At 36.9% G+C, this 17,544-nt stretch overlaps 1 protein-coding gene across 3 annotated transcripts in view; it reads right to left on the bottom strand.

Moving 5' to 3' along the window:
- Window positions 1-17,275, bottom strand: part of LOC129749740 (SH3 and multiple ankyrin repeat domains protein 2) — a 598,094-nt gene extending 580,819 nt beyond the window's left edge. For all 3 annotated transcript variants that reach the window (XM_055744799.1, XM_055744801.1, XM_055744800.1), the window contains exon 1: window positions 15,447-17,275. The gene's annotated coding sequence lies outside the window, so the exon portion shown is untranslated. The remainder of the gene's footprint in view (window positions 1-15,446) is intronic.
- Window positions 17,276-17,544: the final 269 nt, after the last annotated feature.

Raw genomic sequence — 17,544 nt, 5'->3', positions numbered from 1 at the left:
TAATGAATTTCCCGACACGTGGGTGAAAAAAGTTTCCAAATCCGTCCACTAGGAGCGCCACAATGAGCAAAAGAATTTGTTCCAATATTAAATGAAGCAGACTTTACTGGTAGAAAACCTTCGGAAACGAGGATGCTGACGGTGATGGTCAAGTTGAATGAATCGTTCAATGGACCTCCTCTTGAGTCACACACTGCTTCACGAAACTCTTCGCCGAGACCACAAGGCCCGGGGACGCCCACACCTATATGTATATGGGGCTGCAAAGTTTCTCCACCAAAACCCAACCCCAATCATTCCCGGGCGTTAGAATAATACGCACATTCGCTGGGGGGAAACAGAAAGAGAAAAAGCGCGAAAAAAGATAAAATACTGCCATGAAGAAATTGAGTTTAGTACCCTCGATTCGGTTTCGACGACCGGTTGGCTGTTGAGGGGCGAATAACTTCAAACTCCTACGGTCGAACCGTCTCGGAACTTGAACGAAAAGGCAGAAATAAGACCGTAGACTGCCACCGGAGGACGAGAGGACTACTACCGTGATTTGCATAAAGATTCGAAACGCGAGCTTTTCGGTTCACGACGGCACCCGGGAGTGGTACTTTTTTTCTTCTTCGATACTTAAGCATTTTCGTTTTATTTTCGTCTGCCTCGATTTATTTTATTTCATTTTTTTCTTCCAGCACCGTTTTCGAGTGGAATTCCTTAAAAGCAAATCAACTATGTACATACATTCAGACAATCGTCGGCAGCCTTAATTTTGTGGATCCGAGTAAAAAACAAAACTGGGGTGGGATTCGTTCTAAATTCCATTATTGTCGAGCGTAAGTGCTCGGGGAGCTTTAAGTGTTTGATCTCGTTGTTCGAATCTCGTGGATTTGGAATGGTGGTTATTAGTTCAAATACCAAATGCTATGGTAATTTGGTTTCACACTGTAAGAGAATGTAGTTGAAAGTTGAGAGCACTCCGATCTTCCAATTGCCAACTACCAAAAATCTTACGAAGTGAAAACTTGTTATTTTCAAAAATATATGAAACTTCTTCACAAATTTTCTCGCCAAAAAAAAGAGCTCTCGATATCCTGGCTAGAATGCAAAAGGTAATTCGAAATATATATTTTTCAAAGCATCCTAATTCAACATAGATACATCACACCAAATATGCGTTGTGCCGAATATATAATTTATTTATTCTAATCTAAAACAAATATTTAAGCTTCTAAGAGACAGACGGCATTTCGTTGCTGTTCTTCTTAATATTGGCATGATGTGTTCTTCAATGTCTCTGATATTTGATTGAAAATCACATTCTGTTAAACTGGCAACAATATCTAATATCCTTCAGCCATCATGTGAGGTTGATTCAACAATACATACTTAGCTGCTGATTGACAGAATAGACCGATGCCTGGTTGATTTACAGTCCTTTACATATCTAAGAGTGTAATCACTGTTGCGAGAAAATTAATATACCCATTACGGAAATTCGTTTTACTATTGATTTATAGCATCAAAAACTACCAATGCAAAAACATTAATAACAGGTCTACTCACCCACAGCAACTCTTATCTAAAAGCTTAACCACTTTGGACAAGAATTTGCGCATATTCCTCTGAAAACGACCTCCAAACTTTGTGAATCCGGTGGACACGCTGCTTCAAAGTGCAGGGTCGATTCTACTCTAGCTTCATTTTTTTTCTCCATCCCATACGCTTCCTTAGAAGAGGGAGGGGCATTTTATCCTAAGGATAATTTTATTTTACTTAAAATTTTCCTTTTCTATACGAGTTATTTCGTCTTACTCCCGTGTTTGTTCATCACCGTTCAATTTAACATCTCATTCTTCGTCAGATTCCTTCACTTCCATCGTATGGTCCTTGTCAGGATTGGTCATATTTTCAAACAGTCTGTTTATGAATTGTTTTGCAATTTTCTTGAAAAATTTATATTCACACAATCTTTGATGCTCGTCGGTAGGTTGTATAACATTTTCAATCCATTATAGAAAAGAGAGCGTTGGATCATCTCTTTTGCTCTTCTAGTGTTTTATCTGTGAATGTCGATTACGTATTGCAGGCCGCCCGTTAAACAATTTGGTAACATTCCATTGTCATCTTATATATAAACATTAAGCTGTTAAATGCAATTCTCTGAAGAATATCGAGAATAAAAACAGTGGCCGTGTATCGTGCATCGTATCACTAGTAGTGATTCACTACTCGCATTATTTTAATTTTGTATTATTTCTAGTCGATTTGTTTGTTTGTCAGATGCGTGAAGCAATATTGTAGCGCAATCATCGAAGTGTGGTATAATCACGGATTTAACATGAATTAGTTTTGACCAGAAAGTCATACATAGGCTAACTCGGCAAACTATGCCATTATTTTATGGCGATTTTCTTGATTGTATAGAAATGGCTATGAAATTCAGCTTCTCGTCAACTTGTATTCTTAAGTATTTGACCTGACGCACTCTTTCGATGGCACAACCATCAATTTGCAATTCTGGGCAGACTCTTATTTGACGATTACCAATAACCTTCCAGCTGGTTTTATTAAGATTCAGACACAATTTTTTATGTTTAAAAAACACAGAAATATTTTTTCAAATCGGCATTTTCTTCTTAGTAAACGAGCTCCAAGTCATCACCACTCCAGTAGGAGACTGAATCATTTGCAAACAGTTTGAGATAACCATAACGTAGACAGTGTTTTTTTTTATGTCATTGATGTACAATATAAATAACAAAGGACCCAGAACATTTCCTTGAAGGACTACTAGGTTTTTTTCTCTATATCGTGAATACGATTATCCATCATATTTTGTTCTTTGTATTCTATTATCTAAAAAGTCTTTAAACCAATTAAGTACCGTTCCGTTGATACCTATTATTTCCAAAACGTTTACCAACTTTAACCAATCAATCGTTCCAAAAGCTCTCTTGAAATCCAGAAACACGGCAACTGTTTTAATACCGTTTTCAATATTGGTCTTCCAAATTCGAAGTATCAAGCTCGCTGCAGACTCCGATGAATGCTGCTTTCTGAATCCAAATTGCTCGATAAACAATACTCCTTCAGACTCTATAAAACGTATGAATTGCTTTTTAACTGCTTATTCCAACAGCTTTTCTTGTATTTCAAACTTGCTTATCGGATCATGTAATTTAGCCTTTGTGCATTTTTGTCTTTTTCAATTAGATCAACAGGCGAATGCTTCCATGTGAAATGTATTATTCCTAATCGTGGACTCGTATTTATAATTTGTTTCGACTGATTGGCTAGTACCGGTAGCCTTTAAACCTTTAAAAGAGATGTTATCGATACCAGTCGTGGATTTCATATTTTTCACGATTTTATTAAATTCTTGACAACTTGTTGTTTTAAATGAACTGAAACTTCCACCATTGCAGACAATATGATCCACGAAGACGTTAGAACTTTCCGAAAGGCTGTCATGGATTTCCATGACACTGTCAATGAAGAGTCGTTAAACGTCTTTGCAATTTTAGTTTCGTCCGTGATTTCAACCCCATCAAACGAGACCGAATTTTATTTTGCAGCATTTGAACTTACGAATTTTTTTATCGTTTTCCATAGACTTTTTCCATTATTTTGAATTTCTTCCATCTCATCTTGAATTGATCGTTTTTTAGCCAGATTTCTTCCACGAAAATATTCATTCCTCACCAATTTTTATTTCCGCCAATTTTTTTTCGCATTTCGTTCTTTAAAACTTTCTATAAAGATTGTCTCAAGTACATTTAGTACCGACGAAACCTTTTTTTTAAAAAAAAAAAAAGAAGTGTCTTTCAATAATAAATCGAAGCGTCTTACTAACTTATTTAAGTCTGCTCATCTCAAGATTGGTATTCTTGCCTCCAGAAGCTGACGAAATACGTTGTCAAAAGACTCCAATCCTTCACCATGTAATGATTTTCGAAAACCCGTTCGTTATGTTCAAATCCAGCATAAATATATATTGTCTCATGAACTGATATGCGACAATCTGAAATGATAACTGCTTCAGCTTGTCCACATTAGTGAAAACAAGATCAATTCTAGTACCTACTTCTGGTTACACGTTTCAAGTCTCTGCACTCTGCTTCTTTATTAAAGTTGATATTGAAATCGCTACAAAAAATATGACCAATTTCATCAACTACAATATCACTAAGCCAAAGGTTTTCAAGGATATCCATAAAGCGGGCATCATTTGCGCTTGGCGAATGGTAAATTCCACCAACGATGATATTTTTCTTTCAATTCCTTAATTTTTAGATCACAATATCGAAATAAAGCATTCAGTAAAACATTTTTAATCCATTTTGCACAAACATAGTATAACTACCAGTATGTTTCGAATGCGAAAATCAGTTGATCAGCCTATGATATCGAGTTTGTTTAAATTTGCGTTTACAGTTAGATGGATTTTAACTAAGACTATAACGATAGGTTTTAGTTATTCATCGAAAAACACTTGATCATTGTATAGCCTATGATATTGAGTTTGTTCAAATTTGCGTCTACAGTTAGATGGGTTTCGACTAAGACTATAAGGATAGGTTTTAGTTCCTCAACCGCAATAACAATTTTTTTTCGAAATTATGCATCAATCATTGCACAAGCATTGAGATACAAAATCTCTGACACACTTACTGGTTAATTAATTTTGCATCTCTCCCATCCTTCATTATGTTTCCATTTAGCATTTTTCTCAATTTTTGTCATTGTGATTTCTGCATCGGTTTAATTATTCTGTTTTTTAATGTATTAACAAAATCCTAAATTATCATTTTTTTTCAAATCCTATAATTTTCAGTTAAGGCTTAGCGGGTTGTTTAATGTCGATTATATATTTCATGCTGAAATTTTTTTGAGCCTGTGTCATGAAACTTTGAGCTTTCTCTTTAGTCCAACACCTGACAAACACCTCTTCTGTTGAGTCCATGTTACGGACTTTTACTCCTAAAATTATTGGATCTAGAGATGATTTTAATTCCTTGCGTGTGACTTTGATATCCTGTTTTGAGAGTGTTTCAAAATTTCAAACGAAAAGTTTCTTCCAATTTCATGAGCGAATTATTTATAACGTTGCTATCACTTTTCGCAGATTTAGTCCTCTCAATTTTTTTCAGTCGGACTGATTTCTTTACTACTGCGTGTATTCTGCGCAACCGTCAATTTCACTATACTGGAATAGGATACTGTAAGGATTTTGTCGTTTAATCCATTTTGCGTTTCTTAGAATTTGAACGCAAGCACCTGTTTCTGGCCTAACAACTGATTTAATTTCTTCTTCATTTGAGCCCAAACCTTTTCAATTGGATTGGCATCAGGCGACTGAGAGGGCCGATCCAAAGTTACGACCTTTGGGCACGAACACAAAAAAAACTGCTTCATGCACGAAGCGTATGCGGTTCTTATTTTGGAAAAATGCTGAAAACGTTTTATAAAACGTATAAAACACTAGTCAGTTGATACATTTCCACGAAGCATGAAGGACAATGCTTGTGGATAGAGCTTTTAATTACATTTCAACCGTTTAAGTTTAGTTTTGTCTAAACATAAACTTTCAATCTATTTCTATTTTATTTCCATATATGATAGAACGTGAGACGATCTTTCAGATTAGAAGTGAAACGTGAGACTTCTCTTTGCTCATGTCTTGTTTCTCACTTCATTTCTCTCGGTTTTCACGCTTCACATATCATTTCTATGTCTGTCGCATCACTTCTTATTTTTCACGTCTCATTTCTCAAGTCTCATCTCATACTTCTCACATCTCACTTCACTGGTTTCTGGGTCTCTCGCGTCATATTTCAGGTCTTAATTCCCATGCCAGCCAGACGTTTCAAGTTTCATGGTCCATGTCCAAGTTCTAATGTGGCGAAATTCCATGACAATAAACCTTCTTTTGCTAACTGACTCAGTTGGTACACTGGTTAAGTTATCGGGCTGGCAAGTCGAAATAGGAATGTTGCGTGGGATTCGATTCTCACTAGATATTTTTTTAATTTGAGAAAAATTATCCAATAGAATGAAAATCCCATAAAATGTCTTGTTTCGCTTGAATGTAGTTGTCATGTATCATTTTACATGGGAACTCGGGTCTTTATGCCAGTAGTGCTTTTCCAATCATATCATCTTTGGTAAAGAGTACACTTTTTGCGCATTTTTGGCATAGAGTTAGCGCCGAGCTGCATTGAAATTTGGCAACCTTTTCTTTGGTGTACTCACAACCACCTCGGAAACCATACATTTTGTGGAAATTTCATATCGTAAATTATCATATGAAGATTTGGAAATAAACATTCATACTTCGAATCTAAACTTATTAGGCCTTTGAATCATGAATTCTAATAATAATTCTAAAATCAGCGGTAATCAGCTTTAAAAAAGAATGGATGAAGCGAATATTTGGTTACTAACCAAAGAAATGCAATCATTCCGCAATTAAAAAAAACCGTCTAGGTAGTCAAACATATCTTACAACGCTATTAGACCTCTAATTTGATCTGTCTAATGGATTTGTACCAATTGGAAGGAGGACCGGTATTAGTCGAATAGAGCCGATCAAAACATACCATTGCATACCAAATAATGGCACCTGGTCAATGAAATCTCACCGTTAACAACAACAAGCCGCTGCTGGCTTGGAAGAATAATGGCAGATTTGTGCTGCCATAGCAATCTTAAGCACCTTAACTCTCTGGGCTAAACTAAGCTGGTCGGTCAGGCAGCTGCAAAAGTTTGGTCGTCACTCATGTGGGGTTAAACTGCTTAATTCCAGCAAATCAAGATAAAGGTGAATATCTTTTATTGGCAAAAAAAAAATGCACGCTGCCGGAGCAATGCCGGGAATAAGCTACCGGGATCTAAACAGGGTTGCCAGACCGTGGAGATTAAGTTGCAAATTTTTCAGTAGATTTTTTCATTGGAACTTTATTAAAATGTTGAGTTTAGGATATTTTATTTTCATTTTTTTTTTATTTAAGGATAATGTTTCAAATGAATTGACATCCCTAAGTCTTAAAATCCAACTTGAAGAAAAAAAAGAAAATCAAGGAAAGATTTTGTATCTCGGTTGTGGTCAGTCGTAAAGCTTCAGAGAGCTATGCCGGTAGGTCGCTCGCTAGTCAACTGTCCCAAGAAGTTCTGTACGTTGCTCTAAGGCCACCACAAAACTCCCCCGAGAGACCTTACCTATTCGTTGGCAGTTGAAAGACAGCCGGTTTTTTTCTTCTTGTCTTTCGGTCTCTCGGATTATGCAATTTTTTTTTACAAGCAGGCCCCAGGCACGAAAGATTGATTCGCGCGGCCCCAGTCAGAGGGGCAAAGGCAGGCGGACAAAACAGCATAAATACTGTAAAGCGCTTTTTTATTATTATTATTTGCTTCATCTCAGTGAGAAGAGACAGAAAAAAACCGCATATTTATATGCAGTGTCGTTCCTCGTAAAAGCGCATTTGTCTTGCGCTTGCTTTTGGGGCTAAAGGTGGAACGAATTGAAAAAAGTTCCTTTTCTTGACCATTTCTGTGGCGACGCTTTTATGCTTCGGCACGATATGCTGAATTGGTTGCATTTCGAAAACAAAAAACAGAAAAAAAACTACATAATCAAAAGCCACAAGGTGGCGGAGCATTGCCATTCGGAAAGTCCGAATGAATCAATGCGACCTGACCTGACAGACAGCTCATCGTCGGATCTTTCTTGGTTCATCAAAAGTGGAAAAAAAGATGAAGCTCTGTCATCCATCCATTCATCCCCATGTTGGTATTCCGAAATCGGATGGTAATTTATGTCCCCAATCAATGTGCATCAGCACGCACAACAGCTCAAGGTCGCCGCGAGCGATTGGTCCGGCAGATTTACGCAGCACCACCCCATGAATGGCTTTATTCAGCTGTTTGGGTCCGGTGAACAGAAACGAAAACAAAAAAAAAAAATCGGACCAGCACCTTGGATGACATTTACCATATGTAGGTCGGTAAATTATGCGACGATTACCCTTCGATGCTTGGAATTTTTGTTGATGCCTTCGGGTAACAGAACTACACCCTATCAATGGACCATTCATCAATTGATTTTGACTGTGAAAAATTTCAACTTCGCTATTCTCAAGTAGAAAAATATATGGCACAATCCGGTTGAAATTCAAGTTCAATTCAGCCATAAATATGGTTGTCTATAGATTTAAGCCGTAGACTTTGTTGAATCAGTCAGAAGGTGATGTTAAAGTGGAAATAATTATGGTTGATTTTGCGTTACCATCTGGTTTATTGAACCTGACACCGCTTCTGACCACAAAATATAGTTGATTCTGGTTCAGAATACGGATAAATTGATTCGTGAATTATCCAAAAACTCAATACACCGAGATTTTTATTAACAACGTATCGCCTAAAAAATTGTTATATAACGAAATGTAGAAAATCGTGTTCAACGTGCTTATTCCGTAGCTCTAAAATTTGAGACAATAAAGACCTGGAACCTGAGACATAAGACCTTTGACATGACACCTACAACCTGAGTTTTGACACTATGGATGGCAAAACTCCTCAGCAGAGGTGCCAGGTGTCCCGATTATTCAGGATTTTTCCTAATTTTCAAGAGACCATCCTGATTTTTCAAATTGTCATTATATTTTGAAAACGACCTTTAAATGCACTTAATTTTCCTGATTAAAAAAAATCTCCAAGTTATAATTGAATTAAAATTGAAATTATCAGGACATCGAACCAATCGGAAATAAAATAGTTTAACGCATTACCCAAGATAATAATTGGTTCAAATAAAATCCTGGCATCCCTGATCCTCAAACCGGCTTGTCCAGTGAAAGAAAGTGCATTTTTTTTGGTCTGCCCCCCAAGCTGTGCGGAGAGAGATGAATCAAGAGTGAGATTGTCAAAACATTAGGGTGAGCGAGTGCATTCACTTCAGCTGATGAAGAGAATTCTTTTCTCCGGAAAAATATGATGCGCACAGTAGAGCCAACTTTATTTTAAGTCGCCGGATCGCAATATTGGAGTCTAGGGAAGGACACTCATTACTCGATAATAATTATACATTTTAAATACTATCAATGCCTAGGACCATTTTGGTGTTGTCGGCGTTACTACGTTTTATGCTAAACTTCCTGTTTTACAACCATCTTCGTGGCATATCTCACTCTTCAATTATTAATTCGAATAATTTTCAGCCATTTGCACAAAAATTTTGAATTTTGACTGTTTTGTCAAAAAATTCATGACGAAACTCGAAAGTCTGGAATTGTCTGAAAGAAATGACTTAAAGTCTGGAAGTCTGGAAACCTAGAAAAATGTCTAGCAAAAGTCCAAAAAGTCTGGAAGATTCAGACGAAATCTGGAAAGTTGACATCACTGATTGCGCATTGTGTTGAGGAGAAATCTGAAAGTTTATACAGTTTTATCTTGGTACGTTCCCGATCAGGAGATCATTTCAAAATAATAGCTCAAACGTATCTCACCAAGATATTTACATCTGATTCAGTTTTAATTAAGTAGGTACTCAAAATTTTCGATTTTAAGTTTCTCCAATCTGAATTATATCTTATTCTGATTGACAGATTTGAATGGGGATGAGCTCATTTTCAATAATAAAGATTTTCTTCGGATTGTCCTAAAATAAAATGATTATATCTTATTTTGATAGACGTACAACTTTTAATGAAACACAGATATCGAAGTTCACGGCCCAAGCCGTACATTAATGAGTTTCGCTCAACAGATCCATAAAATTGAATCAAATTTTGGGAAACCAAAAATGGAGCATGGTTTTAGCAAATAATGTGGTTTATTGATATTCCACTAACAATTTTTCTCGAAGCACTCATATCTTGATAAGTTATTATTTTGATAGACTTTGTTCTGCCCAATATCAAACTATGCCATCTGAACGAGATATAATCTTGAAAGGAGCATATCTAAAATTGATATAATTTAGGTATTATGGCATTGATTTTTTTTATATAATTGGAGATATTTTAACATCCTACGAGTGTTGAATCAAAATTTATTTAGATAGGAAAAAAATAGTATCAAAATATCTCATCTTGATATAATTTAGTTTTTCCCTCCTGATCGGGTTTACAAGAAGAGTCTTTGAAACTGCAAACCAGCCAAGAAGTTGATCTCTTCTGTTGCGTAAATTAGGGCGTCAAAAGCACTGTTTTTTCGCCTTCAATCTTAGAAGAGCTGTCATATTTGACAGTTATTTTGGCAAAAAAAAAATCTAAACCAGCAGTGGGTATGGTTGCCACAAAAACAGATTTATCTTAAAAAGTACAGATTTTTCCATAGTCCTTGGAAAAAATCACACAGGATAGGTCTCATTTGGTTAAAAAGTTTTATGTCCGAAAAGGTTTTTTTTTTGTTATTTCAAAAATGCAGGGGAATTGAGGGTAAAATAGTTATACAGTACCGTTCATAATTGTATAGAAATTGGAAGCACGGGCACTGTCACTTCGACTTTGAACTTCCATAACTTTTTACTCTGATGATATTTTTTGATCAAGTTTTTTGCGTTAGATAGATCAACTATCGCACTATTATATCACAATATTTGAGCTTTCTGGAGTTTGTGTGGCCTGAGAAACAGTAATTCTACGAAGATCGGACTTTTTGGACTTTCCTCATTCAAACTGCAATATCTCAGAAGCTACGCTACATTTTTTATTGAAATTTTGCAGAGTTTTCGAAAAGTTCTATCGATAAGATCAAAAGTTATATGATATAAAGAGAATATGATTATCTTGTGGAAACATTCGTCCAAAATTCTATAGAAATCGCATTTCTAGGTTCATGCCTGAAATATTGCACCTCGCGTAACTTTTGATCTCATCGATAGAACTTTTCGAAAACTTCAGACATGCTAGCTTTATGTTTCAACAATCACTCTGCAAAATTTCAATAAAAAATTTCGCGTAGCTTCTGAGATATTACAGTTTGAATGAGAAAAGTCCAAAAAGTCCGATTTTCGTAGAATTACTGTTTCTCAGGATACACAAACTCCAGAAAGCTCAAATTTTGTGATATAATAGTGCGATAGTTGATCTATCTAACGCAAAAAATTTGATCAAAAAATATCATCAGAGTAAAAAGTTATAGAAGTTCAAAGTCGAAGTGACAGTGCGCGTGCTTGCAATTTCTATACAATTATGAACGGTACTGTATCTCAATTTCCCTAAGCGTGCCGTGGCTCGTAATAAATAAGCTCGTAACAATAAGTCTCGTATGGTTCACAACTTTCAAGCCCGAACAAGTTTTTTTTTAACTTAACAACCAACCTCGAAGCTCAGATTTTGTTGTTTTAATAAGGTTGCATGAATTTTTCACGCTCGTCTCCGGGCCGAACAAATCTGGGCTATTTTAACAATAAACCTGGCAAAATCCGAACATTTAATTTCAAAATGTTCAAAATGTTTCTGGGCGGTGGTCGCGTAAAAAACCTTGAATTTTTTTAAATCAGGCCAAATTTTAAACTTGATTTTTTTTTGTAAACATTCGTCGGTTTTTTTTATTTTTAATCAGGCAAAATTATGAACTTGAATATTTTTTGGAAAAAAGTCAGTTTTTTCAATTTCCCTGCAAGGTCGCCGAAATCACAGAAAAATATATAATTTCACAGAATTTCGAGCAAATTTTCATCGCAGATTCTGTGTCACAGAACATTTTTGGAAACATTCAAAGATTTCACAGATTTTTCAAATTTTGTACGTATTTTCAAAACTATAATTTGAATGTCAACATAAATTTAGTAATTTTAGTGTTGTTTTGAAAAAATATGATAAGATTGGAATGTTTATTCATTTTACTTTAGAAAAATGTAAAAAGGACTGAATTTTTCATGTCTTCTCAAGGAAATTTATGGTATTTCTATCATTTTTGGGTTAAATCACAGTTACAATTTTTTTTTCGCAAAAACACAGAATGTTATTCGGCAACCTTGGTCGGAGGTCGCGTAAAAAACCTTTTCTTTTTTTTATCCGGCAAAATTTTCAACTCAAACAGTTTTTGGCAAAAAGCCTTTTTTTAAATTTTTTTTTTTTGATCGGGAGTCGCGTAAAAAACCTTTTTTTTTTAAAGGAAAAATTTTAACTTGAATTTTTTTTTTGGTTAAAAATCATTTCTTCGATTTTTGCTGGTCGGGGGTCGCGTAAAAAACCCTGAATTTTTTTTAATCAGGCGATATTTTTCGTTTTTGGACGCTAAACTAGACAAATTTGAAAACTCAGTCTGATATTACGAATAAAGTAAATAAATACTGGCAAAATCAGGGCATTTTCAAACAAAATTCGGGCAACCGGGCCGGGCCGGCCTTTTCTCACCTTTTTTTGTGAAATATCCGGGAAAGTCTATGTCAAACCGGAAAATTTCGCAAACTTGGTCTAACACATCCAGTTTTGATGAAATGTCGTGTTATTTCCATTTTTGACATTTTTGTTATATTTTAACAATTTTGACAATATTTGACGTTTTTGATATTTTGACATTCTTTAAAATTTTTAATTTTTTGACAATTTTTTACATTTTCAAATGTTTGACGTTTTTGACGATTTGAAATTTGTGACATTTTGAAATTCGTGACATTTTGACATTTTTAACATTTTTGACATTTTAACACTTTTGACATTCATAACATTTTTTTTAGAAAATTTGACATTTTTGACACTTTTGACATTTTCGAATATTTTGGTATTTTTTGACATTTTTTATTTTTTTCCAATTTCAATTTTTTTTACATTTTGGAAATTTTGACATTTTTAACATTTTTGAAATTTTGAAACAATGAACATTTATAACATTTTTGACAATTTTGATATTTTTGGGATTTGGACATTTTTTGCATTTTGGCATTTTTATCATTTTTGACATTTTCGACATGTGTGACATTTTTGACACTTTTGACATTTTGAACATTTTTAATATTTTGACTCTATTGACATTTTTAGCATCTCTGACAGTTTTGAAATGCTTGATGTTTGCCATTTTAGACATTTTTAAAACGTTTTTGACATTTTAGACATTTTTTGGTATTGTATTTCATCTCGGATAGCAATTTTTTTATTAGTTCCTTTTTTTTTCGTGGCGTTTAAATAGCTCGGGGAGCTGACGCTGGAAATGAAAATTAGAGATAGTTTGGAGAAGGAAATTTTAAAGTTTAGAGTAGGCAGCGTAGAATAGAAAGTTCAAGATAATAAACTAAACCTCCCCGGATACCAGTTGGAGGAAGGACAAGGGTGGGTTCGAGACTGGCCTCTACTTACTCCTCAAGCATCTGTCGGCAACTAATGGGATTCGAACCCAAAAGATTTTCTTGCCGATACCGGGAATCGAACCCAGTACGCCTGGGTTACCAGACTCGCGCCATCCTATCCACTAGACCACATCAGCGCTGTATTTCATCTCGGATAGCATTTTTTTTTATTAGGCACATCTGTGCTTTAAAAAATTTACTTTTTAATAAATTTTATTTTTGAATCGATTGTTTAGGTTGTAAGGAAATTCCATAATTTTGAAATAGCTTCGGCGAGAGACAACCAGACCAGTTCAGTGATGATTGCACAAGTAACTGAACAAGTCAGCAAATTGTGGTAGAATAGTAGCCTTCGTACCAAGATGGAAAAGACGACGTTGGGGCTGTATATGTTGTTCATGATTCTGATTCTCATGATGATGATGATGTTATCCAGAATTGGCCAGTGCATCCCTACCGAGAGCCATCGAATGGAAAACTCCTGGCGCCAGCTAGTCGTTTCGTAACTGGTTTACTACATAGTCATAGTCAGTTCCTAGGACGATTCGTAAAAGAAGATTCCGGTTTCGGGATGGCCGTTTGCATATCTGCTGGATTTAGTTTTCTGTATAAAGATAAACGAAAGTCGATTCCAACTTTTTTTTTAATTTTTGCTGAAACAGCACCAGGCATGGTAATTATTATCACACTGTTCCTAGGAAACTAAACTCGAATCCGACCTCGTGAACCTTCTGTTTATACGATAAATTGAAACTTGCATCGCGATAAGAAAGCCGCAACCTAAAAGTTTCATTCCCACCGAACCAATCCGATGGCGATAGCGCTCGAACGGAAATTTCACAAAAATAAACTATAGTTCATTTTTCCTCTCGGTATTAGCCATAATATCGGTTCGAATTCCCCTGCCGCCGAAGGCAGCTCTAAATAAGCGAAAAGTGCACTCCGGGCTGATATCGCGGGGTTTCGCGATATGACCTCGCCACAAAATTCTATATTCCTCGAAGCACAGTTAGCGCCAAGTGTTGCTAGCCAATAACCTAGGGCACGATTTTGAACCGGGTTAACTAACTAAATGGCAAACGGTGAGAATTGATAACGAATAGTTTCGATGAGCAATCCACCTAGGAAGGTTTCTAATAAAAATAGTGACACCTTACTCAACCCTTAACACGAGCATTCAAACAAGCAAAAACGTGATTCCAGGTATGAAAAAATAGTTTCATCTTCCCTCACCAGACACTTCTCCACTGGCAGTAAAAAAATAAATAAATCGGTAAATAGTTGCACGTTTTTCGCTTTCGAACGATAAACCTGCTCTCAGCAATGGAACGGTCCCTAAATGCTAATGTCGAATTGGTCCAGCAAATATTACTGAATCATGATAAAGTGCAGCAACAAATAACAACCAAAACAAACACGAGTGCTTACTGGTTGTTTGCTTATATACAGCTATCGAAACAAACATCCGTTCTGATAGCAGTAAATTTTGAATTTCAATTGGTTGAGTTATAATAATGCTATTTTGTATCGAGTGTTGATCAATGAATCATTAGTAGGATGTTTACATTTCTATTTAAATATTTGATAAAAATGTACTCAGATATCAAAACTCATTTTTAAGATAAAAGAGCTTTAAATTTTAAATCCATTGCCTCAAATTACAGTTTTTGTTAGTTATTTTGGAGACCTTTTTCCTACAAACTAGGCCTCAACAACCTGTCGACAGTCGTGAGTTCACAAAAGTTCAGGTGGTGTAAACATCCCACCGAAGACCACTAGAGAAAGAAGAAAACCTCCAAAAATCATCGCAGGAAAGTGAAATTAAATCCAATTATGGAGACAGGCCCAAAACCTACTAGGCATGAGTACGAGTTTATACGCTACTTTCACCTGAACCCTTCGAAAAAGTAAAACCGTGGCCAACCGAGAGTGCCGCTCAAGTCGGTCGCAAAAGGAAGGGAAACAGGTAGATATCAGTAATTATGATGACCTTGTCCAGCTCGAACCCCAGATGTCGGTTGCCGGATTCGAGTTGCACAAAAAGACAAGACCGAACCAAAGAAAAAAAAACCGGCAACCAAAATCGACAGGTTTCCGCGGCAGCGGTCTTCGACTTCAAACTGATTTCTTAAGAGTAGGTACAAATCCTTGAAAGGTAAATTACCTGTTTATTTTTCTGAGTGTGTCTCTCGCTGGATTTTTTGGTGTTTCGGCTTCACAGGTTCTCTCCAGAAAGGCCACCAAATTGGGAAAACCAGTTCCCGAAGTCCTGCTGCTAGCTACGAAGGTGCGATTAATCCAATTGCGTTTTGTCTTTCCCACTCTGATAAATGGCCTCGGGAGTTTGAAGTTCTCGCGAACGGTTCCCCAAACTGAAAAGGTCAATACGCTCTTTTGGTTTTTAACTCAATTTGGCTGGTTGCCGAAGTAATTTTTTTTCGATGATTGAATTAATTATTTCATCACCAACACTCTTTTCTTATACTTATCACGATCGATTTTGGCCGATTATAATACCGACTGCAAACCAAAGTTGAATCATTCACCGGATCACAACAACCGGAAGGCCACCACTTTTCGAGACACTTTTCTGAGGGGGGGTAAACAAAGCAGGCGTGATTGCTTTTGAGCAGCCCGATCGTCGGCAATTTTACGTTAATTGCGAACGATTTTGTAACAACTACACTCCGATAAAAAAGAAGGCCGGAAAAAATCAACTGCGGAGACCTGACGTAAAAGGTTGGTAAAATTTCACTCTCATTTATCGCTTATTCAGCGGATTTTTTTCACACGCGTTCCGCTTGTATGAAGCAATTCTACTCGGATTGAACGCTATGGAACGTAATTTCACAGCGGCATGGCTTCAGAGGGGTCCACCTCTTGTCTGCACATTCGATTTTTTTTTCTTATGGCTCCTAAAGACAACTCTGATAAATAACTGATATATCCGATTTAACAACTATCCCAGCAGGCCGTGATCAATCTTGGTTTGTGATAAATCAATCAATCGCACTTCCCGGACGGCTTCACAATTAGGCTTCTTTTTATCAATCTTAGCAATCCAGACAGTGGACCAGTTGGATAAAAAATTCCACACCCTTTTTCAGCACTGTTGTCAAACAGCAGCATCCACCCTTCTGCTTCTTGCTCAGCAAGGAAGAGGCCTCATCCTACAACTCTCCGGAACACTTCAGCTGGAGCCGGACCAAAACATCCGAGTTATCGATTATTTTCCACCCGTCCACTGGGTCTTGTGCAATAATCCTCCAGACGCTTCCCTGGAATTTTTAAGGGCTACCTACTCAGGTTTCTCCTTAATTTGACAGATTCGATCGATACACTTGCCAGGAGTATTCTTCACAAATTGCTGGACTTTCAAGAAGCAGCTTCAGAACGCCTTAATTAAATTTCTTTTCCGAAATTTTTCATCGCCGTAGGGACCAATCCTTTTGGCGCACCACCACTTGCACACCTACATCCGAAAATTCCAAAAACGCGATATGATATCGTATCAATATGCACGCATGTGCTACACAACTTCAAGAAAGGAATTCACTTGTCACCTACGCACAAACACCAGTGCACATCGAAGACAGCCATGCGAGCGAATCCCGCACAACACCAAACTGTCAAAAGTTGTGCTGTCGAAAATTCGCAACCCTCAGCAGCACCACGAAAAACAACCGCGGCAGTCCCGCAAGGACGCCCTGTTGTCAATCCTCCATCAGCCAACTCACAAACACATGCCCCCGCATACACACAAATCGGACCAAAACACCAGCCAGCAGCAGCGATCCGCCGTCAGGCGTAGGAGTTTCCGCTGGTGTTGGTGCTGCTGGAAAAACACGCGTAAAGTCCTCCTTCGTTCGTTTTCGTTTTTTGCTTCTTCTCTACACAGAATCGTACCGAGAAAACCAGAAATTTTTCTCAAACGGTTAGCGAAACCGCTACCCAACACAGTTTACGCAAGGAAGGCCGAGTTCATCGAACGGAGTACCAACTTGGACTGAACTCTCCGGGATTGACGGTGCTTTGCCAAAGGTCCACCCACCTTGCATTTGCTGAAGGAATGCTCTCTCGCCCGCGACTTCGCCGGCCAGCTGATAAAGGTGAGCAAAGAGCGTGGGAGAGGAAAAGCGGGTTTTCTGAGAGAAAAATTCAGTGTTGGGAATTCATTCAGTGCAGCGTTGCCAGAACCCAGAAAGTAACAAAAAAACCAAAGTAAAGGACGACAAGAGTGACAAATATATAAAACAAAAAAA

Source organism: Uranotaenia lowii, chromosome 2 (genome assembly GCF_029784155.1).
Source record: "Uranotaenia lowii strain MFRU-FL chromosome 2, ASM2978415v1, whole genome shotgun sequence".
Taxonomy (NCBI): Eukaryota; Metazoa; Arthropoda; class Insecta; order Diptera; family Culicidae; genus Uranotaenia; species Uranotaenia lowii.
The sequence above is the reverse complement of the archived record's forward strand: the minus strand, read 5'-3'. Positions and strand labels throughout refer to the sequence as shown.